Genomic DNA, 11,487 nt, shown 5'->3' with positions numbered 1-11,487 from the left:
CGGCGATCGAGCCGAACATCGACCTTACCTTGCACGAGAGCCGTGCTGTTAAACTGCTGGATCCTTCTCCGGCCACGGACTCCGAACCGCCTGCGCCCGTTCCTATCGAATCTGATTGGGCACCGATCATGGAGTTTACCTCCGTGGATATCTTTCAGCACTCGCCCTTAGGCGATATACTGAACTCATCATGGTCTCTCTCCTTGTCAGGTGGATCCTGGCAGAACTATGTCCGGCAGGACTGGGATGCGGACGACGAAGAAATTCGCAGCCCACCCACCACCCACTTAGTAGCCACTATCGATGACTTAACCGACATGCTCGACTTCGACTCCTAAGATATCGACGGTATGGACGACGATGCGGGAGACGAAGAGGAACCACTGCCCACAGGGCACTGGACAGCCACCTCATCATACGATATATACATGGTGGATACACCCAAAGAAGGCAATGGCAACGAGACAACGGAGGATGACCCCTCCAAGAAGCAACCCAAGCGCCAACGTCAGCGCCGCCGCTCTAAGTCCCTCCAAAGCAAAAGTGGTGATACCGACACAGGAGGTAATAACACTCCGGATAGTGCCGAAGACAACAACAACCCCCTCCAGCAAGATTTAGAGCAGGAGGATGGAGGAGCTAGCCCTCCTGAGAGAGCGGCAGACAGAGAGGCAGAGGATGATAATTACATGCCCCCCTCCGAAGATGAGGCAAGCCTCGGCGATGATGAATTCGTCGTGCCAGAGGATCCCGTCGAACAAGAGCGCTTCAAGCGCCGGCTTATGGCCAAGGCAAATAGCCTGAAGAAAAAGCAGCAGCAGCTTCAAGCTGATCAAGATTTGCTAGCTGGAAGATGGAATGAAGTCCTCGCGGCCGAGGAATATAAACTCGAGCGCCCCTCCAAGAGTTACCCAAAATGCAGGTTGCTACCTCGACTGGAGGAAGAAGCGTATGACGCAGCTGATCAGCCACCTCGTGGCCATGATAGAGGCATTCCAGCCAAAATCTCAGCTCGCACCCCGACGCCATTCAAATAAAAAAGCATGGGGAAACACGCCAGACCTTTGAGACGTATTGGAGGACAAAGAAAAACATGCAAGATCGATCTATGGATCACAAGGGCGCGCCACTATGCGAGACGATAAACGTCACGCTGGATACAGTAAAAGTAAATCCGGCCGGGCCGAACACAGCGGGCAAGACCCATTCGAGCTGCGTCGGGATATAGCCCAATACAGAGGCTCCACACACCCCTTATGCTTCACAGACGAAGTAATGGATCATCAAATCCCAGAAGGTTTCAAACCTGTAAATATTGAATCATACGACGGCACAACAGATCCTGCGGTATGGATCGAGGATTTGCTCCTCCACATCCACATGGCGCGCGATGATGACTTACACGCCATCAAATACCTCCCACTAAAGCTCAAAGGACCAGCGTGGCATTGGCTTAACAACTTGCCAGCAGAGTCCATTAGCTGTTGGGAAGATCTGGAAGCCGCATCCCTCGACAACTTTTAGGGCACTTATGTGCGACCACCAGATGCCGATGACTAGAGCCACATAATTCAGCAGCCAGAAGAATCGGCCAGGAAATTCTGGACTCGGTTCCTAACAAAGAAAAATCAAATCATCGACTGTCCGGATGCAGAGGCCCTAGCAGCTTTCAAACACAACATCCGCGACGAGTGGCTAGCCTGGCACCTTGGTCAGGAAAAGCCGAAATCTATGGCAGCCCTCACGACACTCATGACCCGCTTTTGTGCGGGAGAAGACAGCTGGTTGGCTCGTAGTAACAATATGCCAAAGAACCATGGTACCTCGAATACCAAGGACGGCAATAGTAGGTCACGTCACAACAAACATAAGCGCCGCATTAACAATGATAATACTGAGGATACGACAGTCAATGCCGGATTCAAAGGCTCTAAACCCGGTCAGCGGAAAAAGCCATTCAAACAAGTACGCCGGGCCCATCCAGTTTGGACCGTATACTCGATCGCTCGTGTCAAATACATGGCACCCCAGACAAGCCAGCCAATCACACCAATAGGGATTGTTGGGTGTTCAAGCAGGCCGACAAGTTAATCGCCGAAAACAAGGATAAGGGGTCACATAGCGATGACGAGGAGGAGCCCCGGCAGCCACACACCGGAGGACAGAAGAGGTTTCCCCCACAAGTGTGGACGGTGAACATGATATATGCAACCCACATCCTCAACAGGGAGCGAAAGCGTGCGCTCAGGGACGTATATGCGTTGGAGCCAGTCGCCCCAAAGTTCAACCCATGGTCCTCCTATCTGATCACTTTCGATTGCAGGGACCACCCCACTAGTATCCGTCATGGCGGATTCGCCACACTGGTCCTAGATCTAATCATCGACGGATTTCACCTCACTCGAGTCCTTATGGACGGCGACGGCAGTCTGAACCTGCTTTATCAGGACATAGTGCGCAAAATGGGTATAGACTCCTCAAGGATCAAACCCACAAAAACGACCTTTAAAGGCGTTATTCCAGGCGTAGAGGCCCATTGCACAGGCTCAATTACACTAGAAGTGGTCTTCGAGTCCCCAGATAACTTCCGAAGCGAAGAGTAAATCTTCGTATAGTCCCGTTCCGCAGTGGTTATCATGCACTGCTCGGGCGAACCGCATTTGCGAGATTCAATGCGGTACCGCATTATGCATACCTCAAGCTCAAGATGCCAGGACCCCATGGGGTTATTACAGTCAATGGAAACACAGAGCGCTCTCTCCGAACGGAGGAGCACACTGCGGCCCTCGCAGCAGAATCGCAAAGCAGCCTCTCAAGGCAATCCACCAGTTCGGTGTTTCAAGACCTGGACACCTTCAAGCACGCTCGGAGCAATCGGCAACTAGACCGCCTGGCACGACCTGAGCTTGCGTAGCAATGCGGCCCCACCCCAGTCCCAGCCAAACGGCGAAACTCGTGCCACGCATACATAATTACACATTAAAAATACCATGGGCACGGGTGGGGAGGGGGCACAACTGCGGCACGACCCAAGACGCAGCTTAAACCGCACTAGGGGCTTCCGGCTTTGTTATTTTTCTCTTCTTCGGGACCTTAATCTCTAGAAACCCTGTCCGGCAGCATGATTGCCGAACACATGATGCAGCAACCAAGGAGGAAGAAAGCTACGTCACACCATGGAATTCCCAGGTGGATTACAATAACGAGCGAAATATTTGATTTAATACTATTCCTCAGCTTGCCCTTGGAAGGGACATAGTCCTACTTTTTGCTTATCACACTATCTGTATCATTCTGCTTTAACACACCTTTTTGAATAAACAATGCATAACATTACGACTATTATTGCATTCTTGTTATATATATATATATATATATATGTGTGTGTGTGTGTGTGTGTGTGTGTGTGTTCATTAATGACGCCTTGCAACCATACACTTTGGTACGGCCAATACACCAGGGGCTTACGTACCCCACAATATGGTGTGAAAAGTCCGAACACTTTCACAAGTGCGGCACTCCGAACTTATAACATTATATGCATCAGCTCCGAATCATGTCTTTGGTCAAATGTTAGGTTTGTCCGGCTCCTATGTTTTGGTACCTTCGTTCCGCTCTATCGGCTAAGGTAGCGCTAGGAGAACTACTGCAATTGTGCCCCGGTTCTGCTGGGTTAAGCACCTCAGTAGAGAAAGCTAAAACTAACTGTCATGATAAGGCGAGAGACTGGTCGCTGTTCGGCGAGGTTTCAAGTCCCTAAAGACTTATGCCGCTTAGGGCGAGGGGTCGGCCCTGTCCGGCTTAAAGGCGTGTATCGCGCCCCGAATTCGGCCTTCCGAATACCAGGGGCTTCGCCGAAATTTAAAATTATAGAATTCTATGGCTAAGTGAGAGTGATAAAGCATTATTAGTCCGGTTTCCTTGTTTGTTGTGCTGAGCGCCTCCCTCAAAGGACCCAAATATGGGAACAAGAGTGCTTAGGTTTATCCCGAACACCCCAGCACTCGTGGCATGGGGGCAGAAGCCTAGGACTAGCCATCTCTCAGATTGGATAAACAACCAAGCAGAAGGTAATATTTTAAATTCAAACAAGCGTTGTAGAGCGCATATGAAACAAGTTTTCATAAATACAGGATCACACGAGCAAGTTTCACTCAAATATTACATCTTTCGTGCACTCGTTCGCTATGAGATGGGCACCCTGCAGAAAGCCCTTGTAGTACATCTCGGGGTGGCGATGCTCCTTGCCCTTCGGCGGCCCTTCCTTGATAAGCTTCACGGCGTCTAGCTTGACCCATTGCAACTTCACACGGGCGAAAGCCCGGCGTGCACCTTCAATGCAGACGGATCGCTTGACGACCTCCAGCCGCGGGCAGGCATCTACAAACCGCCTCACCAGGCCGAAGTAGCTGTTCGGAAGGGCGTCGCCAGGCCACAGCCGGACTATAAAGCCCTTCATGGCATGTTCGGCCACCTTGTGCAGTTCGACCAACTGCTTTAGCTGGTCGCTCACAGACACTGGGTGTTCGGTCCCAGTATACTGGGCCCAGAACAACTTCTCCGTTGAGCTTCCATCCTCGGCCCAGTAAAACTTTGCGTCATCCGACACGCTGCGGGGCAAATCTGCGAATGCTCCTGGAGAGCTCCGAATTTGGGTAAGTAATCGGTAATTTACTTTTACATGCTTTCTTTGCATATAGAATGCCTTACCCGCCGCTATCTTCTTCATTGCGTCGATCTCCTGGAGGGCCTTTTGGGCTTCGGCCTTGGCACTTTTTGCGCTCTCGAGGGCCGCGGCAAGCTCAGACTCTCACGTCTTCGAGTCAAGCTCCAACGCCTCATGCTTCGTCACGAGAGCCTGGAGCTCTTGCTGCACCTCGCCCACCCGAGACGCTTGCCTTTCTCGCTCGGTGCGCTCCTTGGCCGCTTTATCTTCAGCCTTGGACAACGCTTGCTTCAGGGTCACCACTTTGGTCGTGGCCCCTAGCAAATTCATGATGATCCTGTCATTTTGCAATCACATTCTTTTTATACATATCCATAGACTAGGTACTACTTACCTTTGTTCTCCTCGAGCTGCCTCTTGGCAAGGCCGAGCTCGTCCTGGGACCCTTTAAGGTCCTGCTTCAGTACAGCGACCTCCGCAGTCAGTGCGGCGGACACCAGCAGCGAAGCCTGCATATCCATATTGACATACTTATATTAGACTCCTGCGATATTGTTTGATCCTCTGTTCGGCTTTTCTTTGTGAACACCGAACAGAGCATCAGGGGCTACTGTCTATGCGGTAATATTTTTTCTATATTTTAAACACTTACCTCAAAGCCTGTTAGAAGGCTGGCACAAGCTTCAGTCAATCCGCTCTTGGCGGACTGAACCTTCTGGATCACCACACTCATAATAGTGCGGTGCTCCTTGTCGATGGAAGCGCTGCGAAGCGCTTCCAGCAGATTGTCCGGCGCCTCTGGATGGACAGAGGTCACTGGTACAGGCGTCTCGCCCCTCTTAGAAGGAGGCCGCCCGCCCGAGTCCGGAACCATTGGAGGTTCCGGCGCGGTGTTCGGCTGAGGGCTGAACTCGGAGCCCTCAGGGGCCTTGTCCCCTCTGCTCCCGGAGTCCGGGAGGCCGCCTTGAGGCGCCTCCGGGACCATCTCCCCTCGACCCGGTGCCTCTTGAGACAACACCTCGGCATCATCCGCATGATGAGGGGAGGTGGCAGTCGGAACTGGACCGCTATCCATATCCGACGAGCCCAGGGATCCGTCCGATGATACATCGATACGGGCTCGTGGCGGCCTGCATAAACATATTTGGCGTTAGGTGAAGTAGTGCGACAAAGGAATGCTATGAGTTACTTTGGTATATGAATACTTACGACTTCCCCAGGGGCTTGGCCCTGGGCAGGCACTCGTCTTCACCGTCGGCGGCGGTGGTAGAGCTGTCCGGAAGGAGAGTCCTTCCCTTCTTGGACCCTTCGGCCTCCCCAGTTGGGGCGGCCTTCCTTTTCTTGTCTCCCCCGTCTGGAGGGGGAGCATCTTCTTCTGCCTCCTCATCTTCGGGGGAGGATTGCACCGTAGAGTCCTCGGACGGTGAGTCCGATGACGCCTGGCGTCGAGAACTCTTTCGGGTTCCCTTGGACTTCTTGGTCTTCTCCGGCACCGTATAAGGAGCCGGAGTCAGCATTTTCGCCAGAAGAGCGTTTACTGGGCCTTCGGGCAAAGGAGCCGGACAGTCGATCTGTCCGGCCGTCTCCTGCCAGTCCTGTCAAAGGTACGGGAGTTTAGATCCCGCATGGAGTCAAACTATGAAAAACAAGTACCCTGTAAGAGGTAAAGCAGCTTACCGCGCTGGCTTGGCGCTTCGCGCTGAATCCGCGATCCTCAGTAGTGGGAGGGGGGACCTCAGCACTCTTGAACAGCACCCTCCAGGCATCTTCGTGAGTTGTGTCGAAGAGCCTATTCAGAGTTCGGTGCTGCGCCGGGTCGAACTCCCACAAGTTGAAGGCCCGTTGTTGGCACGGGAGGATCCGGCGGTTGAGCATGACCTGGACTACGTTGACGAGTTTGAGCTTCTTGTTCACCATGTTTTGAATACATGTTTGGAGTCCGGTCAGCTCTCCCAAACTACCCCAGGACATGCCCTTCTCTTGCCAGGAGGTGAGCCATGTGGGGAAGCCAGATCGGAACTTGGGGGCCGCCACCCATATAGGGTCACGCGGCTCGGTGATGTAGAACCACCCCGATTGCCACCCCTTTATGGGCTCCATGAAGGAGCCCTCGAGCCATGTGACGTTGGGAATCTTGCCCACCATGGCGCCTCCACACTTCACCTGGCGGCCGCTCACTACCTTCGACTTGACATTGAAAGTCTTCAGCCATAAGCCGAAGTGGGGCTTGATGCGGAGGAAGGCCTTGCACACGACGATAAACACTGAGATGTTGAAGATGAAGTTCGGGGCCAGATCGTGGAAATCCAAGCCGTAGTAGAACATGAGCCTTGGACAAATGGGTGGAGAGGGAATCCCAGTCCGCGGAGGAAATGGGTAAGGAACACTACCCTCTCATGGGGCCTGGGGGTGGGGATGAGCTGCCCCTCGTCTGGGAGCCGGTGCGCGATGTCGTCGGGCAATTATCCAGCTCTCCTCAGCTTCTTGACATGTCCCTCTGTGACGGAGGAGACCATCCACCTGCCTCCCACTCCGGACATGGTTGGAGAAGGTCGAGGTAGGAAATGCGAACTTGGGTGCTGGAGCTCGAGTGTGCGAAAACGGATGAGCAAAGGAGGAAGAAGGCATGGATGAAAAGGTAAATCCTTATCCCTTTGTATGGGCGGACGAAACTATGCGTCCCCACTAGCCTGGTAAAACTCGCTTATCCCCGGAGCGCCATAATCGATGGCGCGGTTGGGTTACCCACACCCGTATTGATGAGAATCCCATGATAAGGGGACATGATCTCTGCTTTAACAAGACGTGTCAAAAAACCGCCTCGCGTTATCTGCGGGGCTAGTTAAAGGAAACGATTCGAATAATCACCGGGCTGTGACATAATTTCGTGTTGCCAAAACAAGTCAGCAAATTGGATTTGTGGAAATATTATTCTCCCTACGGTGGTATGTGGAACTTATTTTGCAGGGTCGGACACTATCCTTGTATTCAAATTCTTCCGTGGTGTATTCGGAGGAGGAACCCGCTTTGCAATGCCGAAGACAATACTGCGCGCCGGACTCATAATCATTGAAAGCCTGGTTCAGGGGCTACTGTAGGAGTCCTGGATTAGGGGGTCTCCGGACAACTAGACTATATCCATTGGCCGGACTGTTAGACTATGAAGACACAAGATTGAAGACTTCGTCTCGTGTCCAGATGGGACTCTACTTGGCATGGAAGGCAAGCTAGGCAGTACAGATATGTGTATCTCCTCCTTTGTAACCGACCTTGTGTAACCCTAACCCTCTCTGGTGTCTATATAAACCGGAGGGTTTTAGTCCGTAGGAGAACATACAATCTTGCCATAGGCTAGCTTCTAGGGTTTAGCCTCTCTGATCTCGTGGTGGATCTACTCTTGTACAACCCATATCATCAATATTAATCAAGCAGGACGTAGGGTTTTACCTCCATCAAGAGGGCCCGAACCTGGGTAAAACATTGTGTCCTTGCCTCCTGTTACCATCCGCCTTAGACGCACAGTTCGGGACCCCCTACCCGAGATCCGCCGGTTTTGACACTGACAAGAAGCATTTATGACATTTAATTGCTCATCAGGGAAGCTATCATCAATAGGTGGAGGGTCATCAAGCACATTTTCTAACCTAGACAAGTTGTGTGCAACGGGGTTCTCAGCTCCCTTTCTATCAACAATATGTAAATCAAATTCTTGTAGCAAGAGAACCCATCTAATAAGTCTAGGTTTAGCATATTTCTTTTCCATAAGATATTTAATAGCAGCATGATCAGTGTGAATAGTTACTTTAGAATCAACAATATAAGGTCTGAACTTTTCACAATCTAATACAACTGCTAAGAATTCTTTTTCAGTAGTAGCATAATTTCTCTGAGCATTGTTTAGAGTTTTACTAGCATATTGAATAACTTTTAATTTCTTATCAACTCTTTGCCCTAGAACAGCACCTACATCATAATCACTAGCATCACACATAATTTCAAAGGGTAAATTCCAATTAGGTGGCTGAACAATAGGTGCAGAGATAAATGCTTTCTTAAGTATTTCAAATGCTTCTACAAAATCATCATCAAAGACAAATGGTATATCTTTTTGTAATAAATTAGTCAGAGGCCGAGAGATTTTTGAGAAGTCCTTAATGAACCTCCTATAAAATCTAGCATGACCAAGGAAACTTCTTATACCTTTGATGTCCTTGGGACATGGCTTCTTTTCAATAGCATCAACCTTGGCTTTATCAACTTCAATACCTCTTTCAGAAACTTTATGCCCCAAAACAATACCTTCATTAACCATAAAGTGGCACTTTTCCCAATTCAAGACAAGATTAGTTTCTTCACATCTCTGCAAAACTCGATCAAGGTTGCTCAAGCAATCATCAAAAGAAGATCCATAGACAGAGAAATTGTCCATGAAAACCTCACAAATCTTTTCACAGAAGTCAGAGAATATAGCCATCATGCATCTTTGAAAGGTAGCACGTGCATTACATAAACCAAAAGGCATACGTCTATAAGCAAAAGTACCAAAAGGGCAAGTAAAAGTAGTCTTTGATTAATCCTTAGCTGACACATGTATTTGTGAGATACCAGAATAACCATCTAGAAAGCAAAAATGTGTATGTTTAGATAATCTTTCTAGCATTTGATCGATAAAAGGTAAGGGGTAATGATCCTTTTTAGTGGCCTTATTTAATTTGCGGAAATCAATTACCATCCTATAACCTGTAATAATTCTTTGAGGAATCAATTCATCTTTATCATTAGGAACGACAGTAATACCTCCCTTCTTAGGGACACAATGGACAGGACTTACCCACTGACTATCAGCAACGGGATAGATTATACCTGCCTCAAGGAGCTCTAGTATTTCCTTTCTTACCACTTTATTCATTTTAGGATTCAACCGTCGTTGATGATCACGAACTGGTTTAGCATCTTCTTCCAAATTTATTTTATGTTGACATAGAGTGGGACTAATGCCCTTAAGATCATCAAGAGTATACCCAATGGCATCACTGTGCTTCTTCAGAGTTTTCAATAATCTTTCTTCCTCATGCTCTAAAAGGTTAGCACTAATAATAATAGGGTATATCTTTTTCTCATCAAGATAAGCATATTTAAGAGTATCAGGCAACGGTTTAAGCTCAAACACGGGATCACCCTTGGGTGGAGGAGGATCCCCTAGGATTTCAACAGGCAAATTGTGTTTTAGAATAGGTTCCTGTTTCAAGAATACTTCATCTATTTCCCTTCTTTCATTCATAATCATATCATTTCCATGGTCTAGCAAATATTGTTCTAAAGGATCACTAGGAGGTACGACAATAGAAGCAAGACCAATAATTTCATCCTTACTAGGTAATTCTTCTTCACGGTGTTGTCTACTAAATTTAGAGAAATTAAATTCATGAGACATATCATCTAAGCCGATAGTAACAACATCCTTTTTGCAATCTATCTTAGCATTAAAAGTGTTTAAGAAGGGTCTACCAAATATAATGGGACAAAAGCTATCTTGTGGGGAACCAAGAACAAGAAAATCAGCAGGATATTTAGTTTTCCCACACAAGACTTCAACATCTCTAACAATTCCCATAGGTGAAATAGTATCTCTATTGGCAAGCTTAATTATGACATCAATATCTTCTATCTCAGCAGGTGCAATATCATGCATAATTTCTTTGTATAAGTCGTAAGGTATTGCACTAGCACTAGCACCCATATCACATAAGCCATTGTAACAATGATCTCCTATTTTAACAGAAATAACAGGCATGCCTACCACATGTCTGTTTTTATCTTTAACACTAGGTTTAGCAATTCTAGCAGTCTCATCAAGGAAATGAATAACATACCTATCAATATTATCAGACAAGAGATATTTAACAATAGCAATATTAGGTTCAACTTTAACTTGCTCAGGAGGTGTATGTGTTCTAATATTGCTTTTACGAACCACAGTTGAAGCTTTAGCATGATCCTTTATCCTAACAGGGAAAGGTGGTTTCTCAACATAAGAAGTAGGAACAATAGGATCATTATAAGTGATAGTCTTTTCTTCAACTTTAATAGGTGCAACTACTTTTATTTTTATGGGAGGATGATATTTAAACCACTTCTCCTTGGGGAGATCAATATAAGTAGAAAAAGATTCACAGAAAGAAGCTACTATCTCAGATTCAAGTCCATATTTAGTGCTAAATTTACGGAAAACATTGGTATCCATAAAAGATTTAACACAATCAAACTTAGGTGTCATACCTGACTCCTTACCTTTCTCGAGGTCCCAATCTTCAGAGTTGCGTTTAATTTATTCCAATAAATCCCATTTGAATTCAATAGTCTTCGTCATAAAAGAGCCAGCACAAGAAGTATCGAGCATGGTGCGATTGTTATCAGAAAGCCGAGCATATAAATTTTGAATAATCATCTCTCTTGAGAGCTCATGATTGGGGCATGAATATAGCATTGATTTAAGCCTCCCCCAAGCTTGAGCGACGCTTTCTCCTTCGCGAGGCCAAAAATTATATATATAATTGCGATCACGATGAACAAGATGCATAGGATAAAACTTCTGATGAAATTCCAATTTCAATCGTTTGTAGTTCCATGACCCCGAATCATCACATAGCCTATACCATGTCAATGCATCTTCCTTCAAAGATAAAGGGAAGACCTTCTTCTTAACAACATCTCCGGGTACACCTGCAAGCTTAAATAATCCACAAACTTCATCCACATATATTAGGTGTTCATCAGGATGCATTGTTCCGTCTCCTGCAAAAGGATTAGCTAGCAGTTTT

The sequence above is a fragment of the Triticum aestivum genome, chromosome 7A (assembly GCF_018294505.1).
Source record: "Triticum aestivum cultivar Chinese Spring chromosome 7A, IWGSC CS RefSeq v2.1, whole genome shotgun sequence".
NCBI lineage: Eukaryota > Viridiplantae > Streptophyta > Magnoliopsida > Poales > Poaceae > Triticum > Triticum aestivum.
This window is presented reverse-complemented; position numbering follows the sequence as displayed.